This window comes from Carassius auratus, chromosome 7, assembly GCF_003368295.1.
Source record: "Carassius auratus strain Wakin chromosome 7, ASM336829v1, whole genome shotgun sequence".
NCBI classification, from domain to species: domain Eukaryota; kingdom Metazoa; phylum Chordata; class Actinopteri; order Cypriniformes; family Cyprinidae; genus Carassius; species Carassius auratus.
This window is the reverse complement of record NC_039249.1, coordinates 29756260-29770321: the sequence shown is the minus strand read 5'-3', so window position 1 is coordinate 29770321 and position 14062 is coordinate 29756260. Positions and strand designations below refer to the sequence as shown.

General features: G+C 42.5%; 1 protein-coding gene across 4 annotated transcripts in view; it reads right to left on the bottom strand.

The window, feature by feature from the left end:
• The window catches only part of LOC113106448 (zinc finger homeobox protein 3), a 221569-nt gene that overhangs the window by 108370 nt on the left and 99137 nt on the right, over positions 1–14062 (bottom strand). Inside the window, exon 1 of one of the 4 annotated variants that reach the window (XM_026268378.1) lies at positions 4588–8695. The exons of the other annotated variants lie outside the window; for them this stretch is intronic. The gene's annotated coding sequence lies outside the window, so the exon portion shown is untranslated. Of the gene's footprint in view, positions 1–4587; positions 8696–14062 lie in introns of those variants that run through there. 4 annotated transcript variants of the gene reach the window in all.

The window sequence follows — 14062 nt, the reverse complement described above, 5'->3', positions numbered from 1 at the left end:
GGCTGGTTGGATACAATGGGGAGCTCAAAGAAAAGAGCTCCAAACAGGTGAAGCTACCTGCTTTTCTAGGCTGTGCACTAACCCTAGACCCTGACTAACTTCAAAAAGCTTAATGCAAGTCTTAAATGAACTAACAATTAAATGTTAAAAGTTAGGATATGTAAAAGTTTAACAAAAGACTGGACGATTAAGAGTATTGTCCGTTCTTATGTATAATAATGCAAATAACTTGTTAAAGGTTACCAAAACACTCTATAGGCAAAAACGAACATAAACTACAATACAAAGGTTTCAAAATACACAGTAGAGTCTGACTTAACACCACTATATCCTTACAGAAGATTTTGTAAGACAGCAAATTCTATGTTTTAAGTTGTTTTATGTTTAAGTATGTTTCTATTGCAGTACCTAACATGAAATAACAATGAACAATACTTTTACAGCTTTACAGACTTATGAATGCCCACCAGTTAAATGTAGTTTGAATGAAAATTAATAAACAACAGTACATTAACAGATGCACTATAAAACTTGATTTGTTTGTTAACCGGACTATCGGAGTAACCACATTTTAGTCCAACTCCAAGAGTCCAAGCTCACAATTCAGATAAAATATAGTTTCTTTTGTCATGGCAGTATGCTCAGTGGTGCAGGGAACAGTGGTTTATTTCATATAAATGTGACGGTCATAGAGGAAAACAAAAGAATTTTGCTACCATAAACATCTATATGACATTTAATTAGTTGACAGTTTACCTCTTGAGTAGGAGCTATTTAATTCACTCCTTGATAGTGTGAGAGGAGACGTAAATGTTCCATGTGCCTCTATGGCACTTTTCTTCCCCTCCCCATCCCTCCCGTCTGAGCTCCGCTCCAGCAGGCGTCATTAGGCAGCATAATCAGCATGCTGTTTGCATACATCTGCCTTATTTTATTGATCTCTCTTCATTCATTAGCCTTCAGGGGCATGTCATTAACACTTGCCCCCCTTCACACCCGGGGGAGGCCTAATTCCTATACATGCCATCCGGATTTCGGCAGAGGGCACAAGTGAGCTTGTCATAGTGGGCACAGGGCCAGTGCCAGCCCCATCCCTGGGTACCCATTCTTATCTGTGCCCCTGGCTGTCAACAGCCCCAGCCAAGATCCTCTAACAAGGACAGCCTTTCCCCTGCCTCCCGTTAACTAAAAGGACAATTATCTGGAGAACAATGATGCTTTTCACAGGGACTTATGTTGTCATTAATGCAGTGGATCTGGTTACAGCAGCCCCTGCTTAAGCTAATTACACAATGCTATCTGTAGATTCTTCATTGCTTCTTAATTAAGTAGGATTCATTTCTAAAGGGGGTAAAACAGTCAAATTTTTTTGTGTTGTGTTTTCCCTGTCTCTCTGCTTGCTCGGAGGTGGGAGTTAGCCCGAGGGCTCCCACAGCTGATGACACAGATGTGATAAAGATGGGATCATATTCCCACACTAGAAAAAATACAGATGCGCTACAGATGCATCGCAAACGATATCAAAGACAAATGTTTCTAGAGTGAAAAAAGAAAATCTGAATTACAAGTGTCACACGTTTAAAGCCAACAAAATTGTGTGTTGCACTACATCACCGGTAACAGACGCGGGCCAATGATGAGATGCTCTATTTATTTTATCTTTTTACTCAAAACACGTTAAAATGCAATGCACACAAAACACAATGACTTCAATACAGTTCTACAATGCGATTTATCTTGTTTTTATCATGGCACATTTGTGCGATGTTAACCCATGTAACAAAAGCACATGCAACCAGATTCTTGTGTACCACTAAAAGTAGCTCTAATAACTGGCAGTAAAGTCATGCCTTGTGTTGGTACATTATGTAGGAGACACTAAGAGAGCTCTTCTAGTTCGGCCCAGACATAGTAACTCAATACCCGGCATGTCTTCTGTCTATTTGTGTCTCCAGCCACAGAGGACTCAAACCCTTTCAACAGCACCCCCCATCACTAGCACATTCTTATTAGGCCTGATTAGGCCACTCTTATTTCCTACCACAGTCAACCTGCCAGACGGAAGGGTAGAGAAGGTTTACAGTCACCATTCACTCGCCAGCCGGACAGAGATGGAAGCAGAGAGGGATGGCGCAGGAATGTAAAGTGGGAAAGGGTTTATAAAAGACATCCAGTGGGATTCTCCTGCTCTCTTTCGCCTTGAGCACTCTTTTCAACAGGGGCTGACCCCTCAGTCGGAGGTTAAGATGACATACAAGCTATATTCAAAGGCTCTGTGTATTGTCTAAAAGGGAGAACTCACACCGCAAGCCTGAGTAAAATACTCCATCAAAGAAACTGGCGGAAAAGTGAGTCAGAGAAAAGCGAGGGAATGAAGGAAAGGGAACAGGCAGTGTGGGCAAGCTCCAACCATCATGTGCTTACAACATGCACAGAGTATGTACTGGTTCACTGAGAGGTGAGCTTAATTAAACACATACACACACGCTCGAAGTACACACATACACACAGAGCTGGTTTGGCAAGAATGTGTCCATACTTGCTTCACATTGTGCAGCAAGACTCTGGCTTCTAATTGAGATTAAAATAAGTAAACAGACACAGTGTTATGCCCTTTCTGTATATTTGCAGAGATGGGGATGTATCAGCACGTACACCCTACGCTACACCCTCCGGATCAGGTTTCAGGAAGGTCACAGCCAGAACACAGACACGTACACACAAACGTCAGCTAAAGAAATATGCAATTCATTCATGTTGTTGTTCTATCTTCAAAGAAACTATTAAACACATAAAACCCCTCTCGCGTATCACCTTCAATATGGCCACACTCAGATTACTACACACTGACAAAATGCAATCCACTAACATAACCCCTTACATTGTTTTCTCAAATGAAAAACCCAACCAGTGCAAAAATACAGTGTGGAAAATACTTGATGCACACCTAATGTGTGCGCTTACCTTTAGTCAACAAGACTTTAGAGTGTCCTATTGGACATTTTAAGACTCAGAGGGATGCACATTAGTGCCTTTTGCAGAGTTTGCACTGATGCGAGCTACACAGCAAGCTACTATAAGATTACATCACCAAAGTGTGGACCCAGAACAGGCCAAGCAATGTACATTTCTTGGCAACCCTCTGTCAAAAAAAAAAAAACCCGTCCCTTTCACTCAAGGTCACGCTGACCTGGATGAGTTGCCTGTCTTATCACCACTGGTGCTGCTCCGTTAATTTGCCCCGTTTTTACCCTCTGCACAAGAAAAATGTAGTGTTTTAAGTAATCCTTGTTTGTACTGGCTATAATTGATTGAGTAATCCTGGTTTAACATGCACTAAAGCCAGTGCTTAAGAATTTAATAGGAAAGCTAACAGCTTAAAGAGGCAGATCTCCCTCTTTTGCTCCCAGGTTGGCTTGATGTACCCACAAGCGCGCACACACACGCACAAAGTCACAGCTATGCCCCTGCTTGCCATCACCTTCTCCTATTCTCCACTGTTCAGTCTCAAGGCACGGCTCCATGCCATTTGTTCATCTAAGCTTGTGTTTGTGTGTCACTGTACTAATCTACAAGGGCTAAGACAATGGAAGGATCTGGCCGGGTGCCATGGTTTGAAAATTCCCCTGTTAGTGAGGTGTGTCACTGTCTCCTTCAGTCTAATGATACCCAGAACTGGTGGTGTTCCTACCGCTTGGCCTCTACAGACACTCAAAAAGTCCAAGTCAACTCGACATGGCACACGCCACACTGGGCACTCATCACTGAGACAGCCTGTCATAATCACCATCATAAACATCTCCCTTTATGATGTGAACTAGGTTGTATGTTTCAGCTATGAACTCTGAGAATGGGCATTTGAGCCAGAGCTCATAGCAGTAACAGACCAGAAAGCAAACACTGTGCTTCCATCACACGTGCAAACCGGGGATTTGACTCGACCAACTTGACCCAAGCATCTACAGCTAATCAAGGACAAGGATATGGTGCACAAATGTGCCATCTCTAACTTCACCACACATACACGTACAAAGCATAATCCCCCCAAAGTCCTCTGCCCTAATGGGGCCCACTACTATAATTACAAGGCATATATTTGGAATCAGGCACTTAAGTAGCCAGCTAAAAGTGGCCCTGAAAACAAAAAGCTCTGTAATTATTGTCTGCCTTCTCTCTTTCGCTGTCTTTCTCTTTGACATGGGTCACCTGTCATTTCAGCAATTTTTTTATTTTTTGTCAGGAGCCTGTTGTTTCTCTCAGATTTTCTCTCTAATCCATGTCTGGAAGGAGCACTGGCAGTGCTGGCAGAGTGCCGGAGCTGGTGAATGAGATGCACATTTCAGCCTGCTGGGGCTCCGTGACGACACAACACATAAAGATAGAAGAAACTTGAGTCCGCACTCGTAGCTCTGCTAGCATATGAATGCAATTTTTTAACGAAGGGAGAGAGGTGGGGGGGGGGTCATTTTGCACTCCACAAAAGCTCCATTGTGCCAGAGAAACTTTATATACATATTAGAAACTTGAAACCCCATAGAATTCTCCGAGCAGGATTCTTGTAACTGTGAACAAGATAACATTACCTACCATTCTTTCCCCTAGCTCTCTCTGCACATACAAAAAGCAAAGAGAAAGCCTTCAATCCTGTTTTTCTGCAGGGCTCTTAGAATTCATGATGGATCCTTCTCCTTTTTTTTTAGCGGGGTCCTCTAACATCTATGATAAGAGCTTCATGGTCTCCAGGCAGTTTTTGTGGCCTTTTAGGTAACACATTCCCTAGGTCAGATGTAGTGCTGATGCATGATGTCCACACTGATTTGCTTTGAACATGCCTTTATCCTGCGACTCCAGCCGTTTCACATGTCAGCTGTTCCACCACTGAAATGTTCTCTCACTCAGTGGTGTGTCTCCACTTCTTGTTCTCTTCCTGGCTATAACCTCTTGAGCAATTCAAATCAATCAAAATACACGTCCCCTGCATACTCCCATACATATAAAACTCATGTGTTAGGTGTAGATCCGTGTAAAATATAACAAAAAAAAAATTGTGAAAGAGACACTCACTCACAAGTGCGCACATACCAACTTCTTTTTCCGTTCTGGCACAAGTTCATTCTTGTTACAACAGTTGTAGGGTTCCTTATCTTCCGCTTGAGGAGGAAAGTTAAATAACCGCATTCACAGAAAAAATAATCAAGCCATCTCTAAACAATCATGGGTGGGGGTTGGGGTTAGGTGGGAGTTGTGGCTAAGGAGGACTCAGGGTTGGGATGGAGGTGGATATGAAGGGCAGCTGGGGCAGGTGTGTGTTTAAGCACACGTGTATGGGGGAATGGGGAGGCACCGGGTGAAGGGCAGGAGACGCCACAGCAGTGACATCACTCACAGACCTGTAATTAAAGCACGGATCTCCACACAAAAGCTGAAGAAAGGTATCAGCAGGGGAAGGACGGCCATTTTCATAATGACAGCTTAACCCTCGCAGCCAGCAAATAAAAAGACTCGCAAACGGTCCCTATAGCTTTTAATTACTGTTGTACTACCGTGCAAACAAAAACATCCACATGACCACGCTAATAATAAAATACACACCCATGTTGAGTTTTATACAGCCTTAAACAGACCAGGGTTAATAAAAGAGGCCCACTTCATGGACAGAACGACCTTGATAGCGTTCTCACAAAGGAATAGTTTTTAGAAATTCTTATTTAGGTTTACAATACACAATCTTCTCTGTCTCTGTTATAGGTTGGGAAAGTTGCTTGTGCAGGTTTTTGTTTGAGCGCACAATTAGACCATCCACCTCTTTACCAGCCATAGCTCAAATTTCCGCTGTTTTTCACATCAATTCTTAATAGCTACTGTTCTCATCACTTTCTATCAAAAGGCAGTGGACGGAAACAATAGGGAAAGATGCACAACTGAATCAGAAATGCAGGATTCAAACAGATTTCCTGGATGAGCGCCATCTTAACACTAAGCCAAAGCTCTGACCAAAACTCATTTATTACACTGATCTTCTAATGGAAGCAGGGTGAAAGGAAGTTTGTAGCTTATGCAAGGCCTCTGAAGCAACTCAGCCCGCCTCGCTCTTTTCTGCTATCTCTGTATCTTTCTGAATGGTTGACAGGAACCTGAGGGAAAGCAGGCGCTTTCCTAGTCCTCTTGGGCTCCTCAACTCTGGGACGGAGTAATGATTGAGCAAGACAAGCTGTGGTGAGTGAATTAATAAATTCATCTATTATGTAAAGTTCAGCGAGATGAGGTTAAGAAATGGGGAGGTTTATTTTTAAAAACAGCCAGGAATACTGGCATCAAGCACATGAGTCACTAATGAATCAGTGCTGAGCAGCCAGATTGCTATGTTCAGCTGTGCTCATCTTAACTTTTTCCAACAGCCCCGCTCCGTGACAAAATGTCCTCAGATTTACCAGAGCTGACCGAAAATGCACTCAGCTATCTATGTGTTAGCACGATAGACTGTCTGGCTGCTTCAACCTCATACCTTCACCACAGCATTTCTGTGGAGAACGTCTGACTTATGAGGGTTAGACGTGAGCAAGAGATGAAGAACAGAAAGTGATTCCAGACGTGACCTCTACTCTCTGAACTCTGATGTGGGAAGATCACATCCTTAAAACACTGAGGCCAACTCAGAGAAAAAAAAAAAAGTGTCTTTGTGTGAGTCTCTCGGTCTTTCTAAGTCACTTACATGCCCACAGAATCACAGGAGCAAGTATGTTTTAATAGACACTTTTTCTTTTCTCCCAGAGTCCTTTTGAGCTCTGTTTGAAGTCTTTTACAGCTGGAATGTTCCAAGGCTTGTATAAAGGTCAATCTCTCTTTGGGAAGAGGAAGAGAAAGAGAAGGAGTAGCTGAAGAAGTTAAAAGTTTGCAGAGTTGAACTGGCACCCTGCCTACTAGCCTGTTATTGCCCTAAGCACTGGGTTTTGCTGCCAAAGGTAGCCACACCTGAACAGCTCCAAAACAATATTAAAGAGATGACAGTCAGGGCACGGGAAGTCTGTGTGTGTTTGCATGTCTGTGATAAGAACCAAAGAAGCAGCTGACTCACTCTTAACTACTTTATCCTGGTACAACTCACCACCACTCATCATATTCCTCATCACTTTTCTCATTCTTCCTCTCTGAAGGTTTGATATGAAAGCATTTTCTGCCTCCCCACTGATAACATTTCTCTTTTTAATACATTCTAATATCTATAATTGTTTTAAACTAGTAACCTTTACTCTCATAGATGCCGATAGCAAATCATATGGTTTTGAACATGGATGAATGTATCAAAAACTTTACCTCACAATAGTCAGATAGAAATTTGTATTATCCACTTGAGCACTCTGGCTCAGTGTCAAGACATGTGCGGACTTCTAGACCACTAGTACCTAATGTTGTAAGCTACTATTTCGTTTTGGTCACAGATAAATGTTTTAGAGCAAGACGTGCACATTTCTTTTCTTCACAGTCTGACACATAATTGCAATGTACATGAGAATGCTGGGATGCCACCCACTAGTAGGCCAAGGACATAAGCCTCCTTGTGTTCCAGGGAGGTTTTACGCTGGAAACCCCCCCAAGTGTCTAACCATCTTACACAAACACACACACAAAAACACACACAAGGAACGAGATACATGAGAAGTGTAATCTTTCTTTAAAAATAGGCAAATGTGGGTGCAGTGTATTTTGGAATATAGAATAAAAACAGCTTTATGAGACTTTATGGCAGCCAATTAGTGGGTCATTGTGCCCGGTTCACACGTGAGGACAGTGTCACAACGGACCTGCTCGGGTTCACATGCACATCAAACGTGATTAGCTCTCCTCAGTGGGATTTCCATGAATCCTCATTCCATCTCATCTGCCCATGACCTCTTCAGCGCACCAGGCTTCAACCCCACCGCAGTGGTGTCCCCCTTCAGCCCGGCCCAACCCAGGACCACGGGTCTCTCCTCCGCTTGTGGAAGTAATACCAGATTACAGAGCAACTGTTGTCAAATGTTTATATAATGTGTTTTTCTAGTCCCTTTCCCCCCTTTCCTTGTTTGGACAGCTGTCCTTTAACAGCGGGACATCTTCAGATGCTGCTCTAGCATGACTCTTCTGCTTTTTTTTGCGGAATTAACGTCTCATTTCAACTTAATAAACATGAAATGCATTTCCAATTTGGGAAGGCGCCCGGGTTACTGAGGGGGATTCGTGTGTGGTATATTTGAAAGGCCATTTGTGCGGGCATATGATTTTCCTTTGTTTTCTGTCGAGCTTGTATGTGCGTGCCTGCTTTAAATGTACAGATTTTTATGTCTCGAGGCCCGATGCTAGGCTGATATAGACAGCTGTGCATGCATGTATGCATGTGTGTGTGTGTGTGTGTGTGTTCTCTTTGTGGACCTGCATGAGTTAAACATTTGCTCTGTGACTCAGGTATACCAAACGTGTCCCAACAGGCCACCAACAGCCCAGCGTGGAACACAACGCTCCGCTCAACCCACAAAAAGAAAGAGAGGAAGAGGGAGAGAGTGAGAAGTTTAAAGAAAACAAAAGCGGACGGAAAGAAGAGGAGGGAAAAAAATGCAGATCACAGAGAAAGCTCCTTTTGTTTGTTGAATCAAAGTAGATCAGCTTAAATGAAATATCCATCAAAACAGGCATTCATGGTGGGGCGCGAGGGGAGAGAGGTGTTTGCGGCTCGGGGGTGAAGGGGGTCGGGGCTGGGTTATAGGCAGGGTGTGACCGCCAGATGAAAGTAAGCCTGGGCTGGGTCACCTCAACACTGAGAGGCGCTGAGCGTGTTCGGAGCAGCTCACCCCAATCCAAATGCTCCGTCAACACAGAGATTCCACAGAGGAAACTAGGCTTTACAGATCACTGCGCCAAAAAACAAGTTGGTTCCCCTTTGGACTTAATTAATAGTGGAGATTATAGTGGTGAAGGGATGCCAGGAGAGGAATTGTCATGGTGAACTAAGCACTTGTGTTGTGATTGACAGGACTAGATGAGCTAACTCCTCCCAAACTTTGGGTGTAGTACTCTCAGCTCCACTGAACGCAATTTACCACATTTAAGTCCACTGATTTCCCTCCAAAATCTGCACAGTAAGTAAGAAAATTCAGCCTGGAAAGCTCAGAGCCTAGAGGAAATGTTCCAATAGTGTTACAGTAGCGTGAAACTCACTAAATTGGGAGGGTCAATCACCTCGAGCTCTTGCTCTTAATCTGTTCTTCCACAGCTATTGATCAACAAAATACACAGAAGCTTGGATATACTGCTAATACATCCTTCATAAGTCCACTTAAAACCACACTAAACAAGACAAACAAACAAATGACAGAGAAAGAGACAGAGAGAGAGAGAGAGAGAGAGAGAGAGAGAGAGAGAGAGAGAGAGAAAGTCTGACTACCTCAGCTGGGGCCTTCTCTCCCTCTTCCTGTCAGGAGGTAAATAGCTATTGGCTGCTCAATAAGTGGCTTCGGTTCACAGAGTGAGGGGTCTTTTTCCCTCTGCTCTCCACTGCCTTGACAAGCAGGTATTGACAGAGCAGTTACACACTAACCCATTGGGGGAAATCCTCTACAATGTGCCCCGGGCAGCTGATAAATGGAACTCATACGCTACCTGAGAGTATAAGCGCCCGTACGCACACAAAAAAACACACACACACACACACGCTTTCTCTCACACACACTCACTCAGAGGCATGGTCACACAGAACGAGGCTGACACACTGAAAACTTGACAAAGCAAAGAGGTCTGAGGATAATAACAGGAAGGAGGACATACGAGGGGCGAAAAATGGTCAGTAAAGATGTGAAGGTCATCGATGTTTGCTTGGACACAGATGTTTGTCTCCCTACGCCGAAAATCGTTTTGCTCAGCTTCAAGAGGCACAAGATTACAGGATGGGAAATTATAGTACACAAACGTACGCTCGATACATGTGGCCATGATCAAAATACTTGATTTAAAAAAAAAATGAAAGCATTCAATAGCCAATTAAGGCCCTTGGAAACAGCTCGCCGAGTCTAAACACAGCACGGTATTGAGTAAAAAATAAAACAATAACAAGAGAAAGGCGGAGAGGCGAATGTGAGAAAGATTATTGTAGTGCTAAAGCATCGGAGTAGCATTGATGTGTACGCCCACAACCGAAGCACTCCAGCGGTTGACAGACAGGTGACACGGCGAAAGGATGGTGAGGTCGAGGTGTGGGTGAAGAGTAAGGGGTAACGGAGAGAAAGCAGAGAGCCCCTCGTAGCACCATCTCCTCTCTCCGTGAGATTGTGGGCTGATAAATAGCCGGGGGTAAAGCTCTGGCTATCACTTTGTGATATGATGTCAGTAACCTTCATTGATCCACATGCAGGCAGGCAGGCCTTATCATAGACTCTCTCTCTGTGATATACTGAGATCTGGGGCCCCACTGCTTTTTAATACACTGCACTTTGGGTGAGGATGTCACAGGCTAACCTCCCGGCACCTGGGGCAATATTTTACAGCTGCACTATGACGCCTGAAAAGAAAACAGGACCACTGTACTAGTGGTTTTACAATTATGCTTCATTTTAAGAAGTGCTTCTGTAAATTCATACTTGGGATTAAGGAAATTAGCAAATCCCTGAGTCTTAGTATTAAACATCAACGTGTTCATATGTGAAAAAGAAGTATACTTCAGATTTGTAATGTATTTTCATACTTTTACTGTACTTTACTTGCCAATAATATAATATTAAATAGATCAAAAGTGACTTAAGTGTACTTAATCACAATCTTTTAAAAAAGTGGAATGTCAAATAAAACTTTTTTAAATGTAATAGTACTTTTAGTTGTATTTAACTGGCTCAAAGTTCGCATTTAACATGAATTCTATACTATATTAAATTGTATTTAATTGCAATTAACCTGAAATTCAGTGTCTGAAAACATATTCAGTTTGCATATTTTCTTTCAAATTAAATATATTTTTTAATTACTTTATATTATTATTTTAAATATTAGCTCTTTTCAAAAGTATGTTAATGTGTAAGGCCTAATTCTTTTTCACAACAGCAATACATCCCTCAAATTCATTGAAAAGATATAGATCCAATCCTTTGGTTGGTACTGTAGTAGAAAAGACAGGAAATGATGTGGAGGAGATGAAGAGGAGCACCATAGCACCAGTGTCAATGTTTAAACGGTAATGTTTAAACACCATTTCTAACTTAAAGAGGACAGCAAATATCCAGAGGTAAATGGATTTATATAGGCCGTATATGATGAAGTCCAGCAGGCCTGAGCGGAATGTTTTTTTTTTTTGCCACAAAGTTAGGTGGATGAGAGAAAAACTCACACACACAATTCCAGAAATATCAAGGTGTGACAGGAACTTTGCTCACTCAGATTTACCCATACGCCTGACCTGAGTGAAAACAGACACACACCCTTTTGCCTCTTATCCTTTGGAAGTTACACTCCATTCACTAGCACCTTAATGACCTACTGCACATGTGTAACTTCACAACACAGGCTCACACACAGAGAAAAGTGAAGTATGATACAGGAAAACACACACACACACACACAAAGTTATGCATGACCTCAAGAGGAACTAAATTAGCAATATATCAGTTAATCTAAAATATAGTAGATTAAGCCTTTCACTCCCTGCCAGTTACACAGATGTCTACTAATGCACACACTTTTTTTGATCAAGTCTATGTGGGCAGAGCGTGGCGGAAGACAAAAGCAACTGAAGGAATAGCGGCAGTATTATCCTAAGTATTGATTTTAGCTGTTGGGTATTACAGAGGGAAAGAGTGGTTTTATCAAGCTAAGATCCCCCTGCACTTTTCCAAACTAAACTGGTCTTATCTGGACAGAGAGGCTATTACTTACACCTCCAATACCCCATTCAACTGGGAGGACAGGAGTTAACAAGTGATGTCGAATGACCCTATTAAAAAGCTTCACCTGCTCCGCTTTGATGGTGAACATCAAAACTATAAACCTGGAAACTAATGCTGTTATAAGTACAAGCCTTAATAAATAAAAGTAAATTGTTTTAGGAAATATTTAGATATTTGTACACAAAAACCAATGGCATCTCCAGACAGTTTACTCACCGGGGCTCCTAAAGTCCACCTATAGGCTAAGGCTGGCGATCTAGCAATTAGGATTCTTCCTCTTCCTGACGTTCTAGCTTTTCAGAATGGAGAGATAATGAGAGCAGTATAATCCCACAGAGGAGTCTAGTACATCCTCTAATCACAGACTAAATGTTGGTTTTAATTACAGAGAAAGGAAGATATTCGAAGAGCACAATGCCACTGAAGTTTGAAAAAACGGTAAACGGCAATTATCGTACAAAATCGGTGGTTATTCTATTGGCACGTCGTCCCTACACCAAGATACAAGCAGCATCATAGCAAGTGCTTCTATTCCAATGCGTTCTCATTTCCCAATATTAATAATGGAGGCAGGTTGGTACATAGAAAATCTCCGCTTCGCAATTACTGTAAAAATCCATAATCTAATCAATGCGCAATTCAAAGGGATTGTCTTAATACAGATAAAATATGGCTCGTGCTGAATATGTATACAATGATAGGCTGCATAAATGGACATGGAATGCTATTGTGAAAATGACCAATGGGGAAATTGCAGCTATTGAGGAAACAAGGCGAAAGTTTAACGATTTACATATTTCATCACAAGGCGAGAGTGTGAAAATGCGGGGAAGAGGATTACAAAACAAGTCAATCCATTAAAGAAATACAAGCAATCTTTTTAGAGCCAATCCCGATTTCTCAAGACTTTGACAATGTAATCCACTATGTCAAATACCCTAAGCACACTCAATGGGCCGGGAAAGGGAGCGTGCAGAGACTTTCTGAGTGAGTGTAGACTGTAGAAGGGAGTGTGGTCTGATACCTGGGACTGTCCTAGGGCACCACTGGCCACCTCGCCTGACTCCGAGCCCACCTTGTAATTTGCTAGGGGCGGAGATAAATCTTATCTCAGGGAGCTGATTAAGTTTCTAATTTACACTCCGATCAATAACCCAAGTCTATTGGCAATATGTCTGAAACTCTATTTACTAAAGGATTCGCTGCTATCAATTGATCAAGGACCTCACAGCCATAAATTATAGACACATGTTTGTGTGTTAGTGCGTGTGTGTGGTAAAATGTGTCCGTGCCGGGGGAATTTCTTCATTGAAAAGCCAAATGATGGGAAAGTTTAAGCTGCAGGCGGCGCAAAGTTGCCCCCAACAGAGCTGATCATCTTACATCTACACACCCTCAAAATCACAAAGAGCTCAGGCTCTATCTTTTAACTGCAGCGGCTGGAGGTAGGGTGAGTATGCATCTGGCCACATACGCAAAGATCCTTACAGTGTTCTATCACGTTCGTTACACCAGTCCAACCATTCAAATGGCTAAACGAAGACCTCAAGATTACACAATGCTAGTCACATGTGCCGAGAAAAAAAAACACACACTCACACACTCCAGAACCAACTTGGCCCTAACCCTCCCACTTCCGGTTCCTTTCTGTATGAGAGCCATTATCTGTTTACAATCCTGTGCTTTCCAAACGGAACTCTTTAGGAAGAATCCGCTCTCATTGCCCGTATGACGAATTCCTGAGCTCAGTTCGTCTGCCAGGCTGAGCGTCAGAGCAACAGAGGCAGGGATTGTTCAGGCACCGGTTAGCACCACTGTGACATCCAGGAAACGTCCCAATGGTTATTTTAAGCTATATTTTATATTTGTTTAGAACTTCAAAGACTGTGTGTGGTGGAAAAAACTGGAATAGAGAGAGACTTTGTTCGGAAATTGTGAAGAAAAACGTTATATATATATATATATATTTTTTTTAAAAAGCCAAGGTAGCTTCTTTCATAAAAGAGGTGAATGAGTGTGTGCGAACAATGTGTGATCTGTGCCGTTTCACCCAGTAGGGTGCCGGTGGGACTCTCTCATCCCGTTTCCCAGGAGAAGAGCGGAAAGAGGGCAAGTCCTTATCAGTATGGAGAAAGTGTCGTCATAGCATTTCTGCTCTG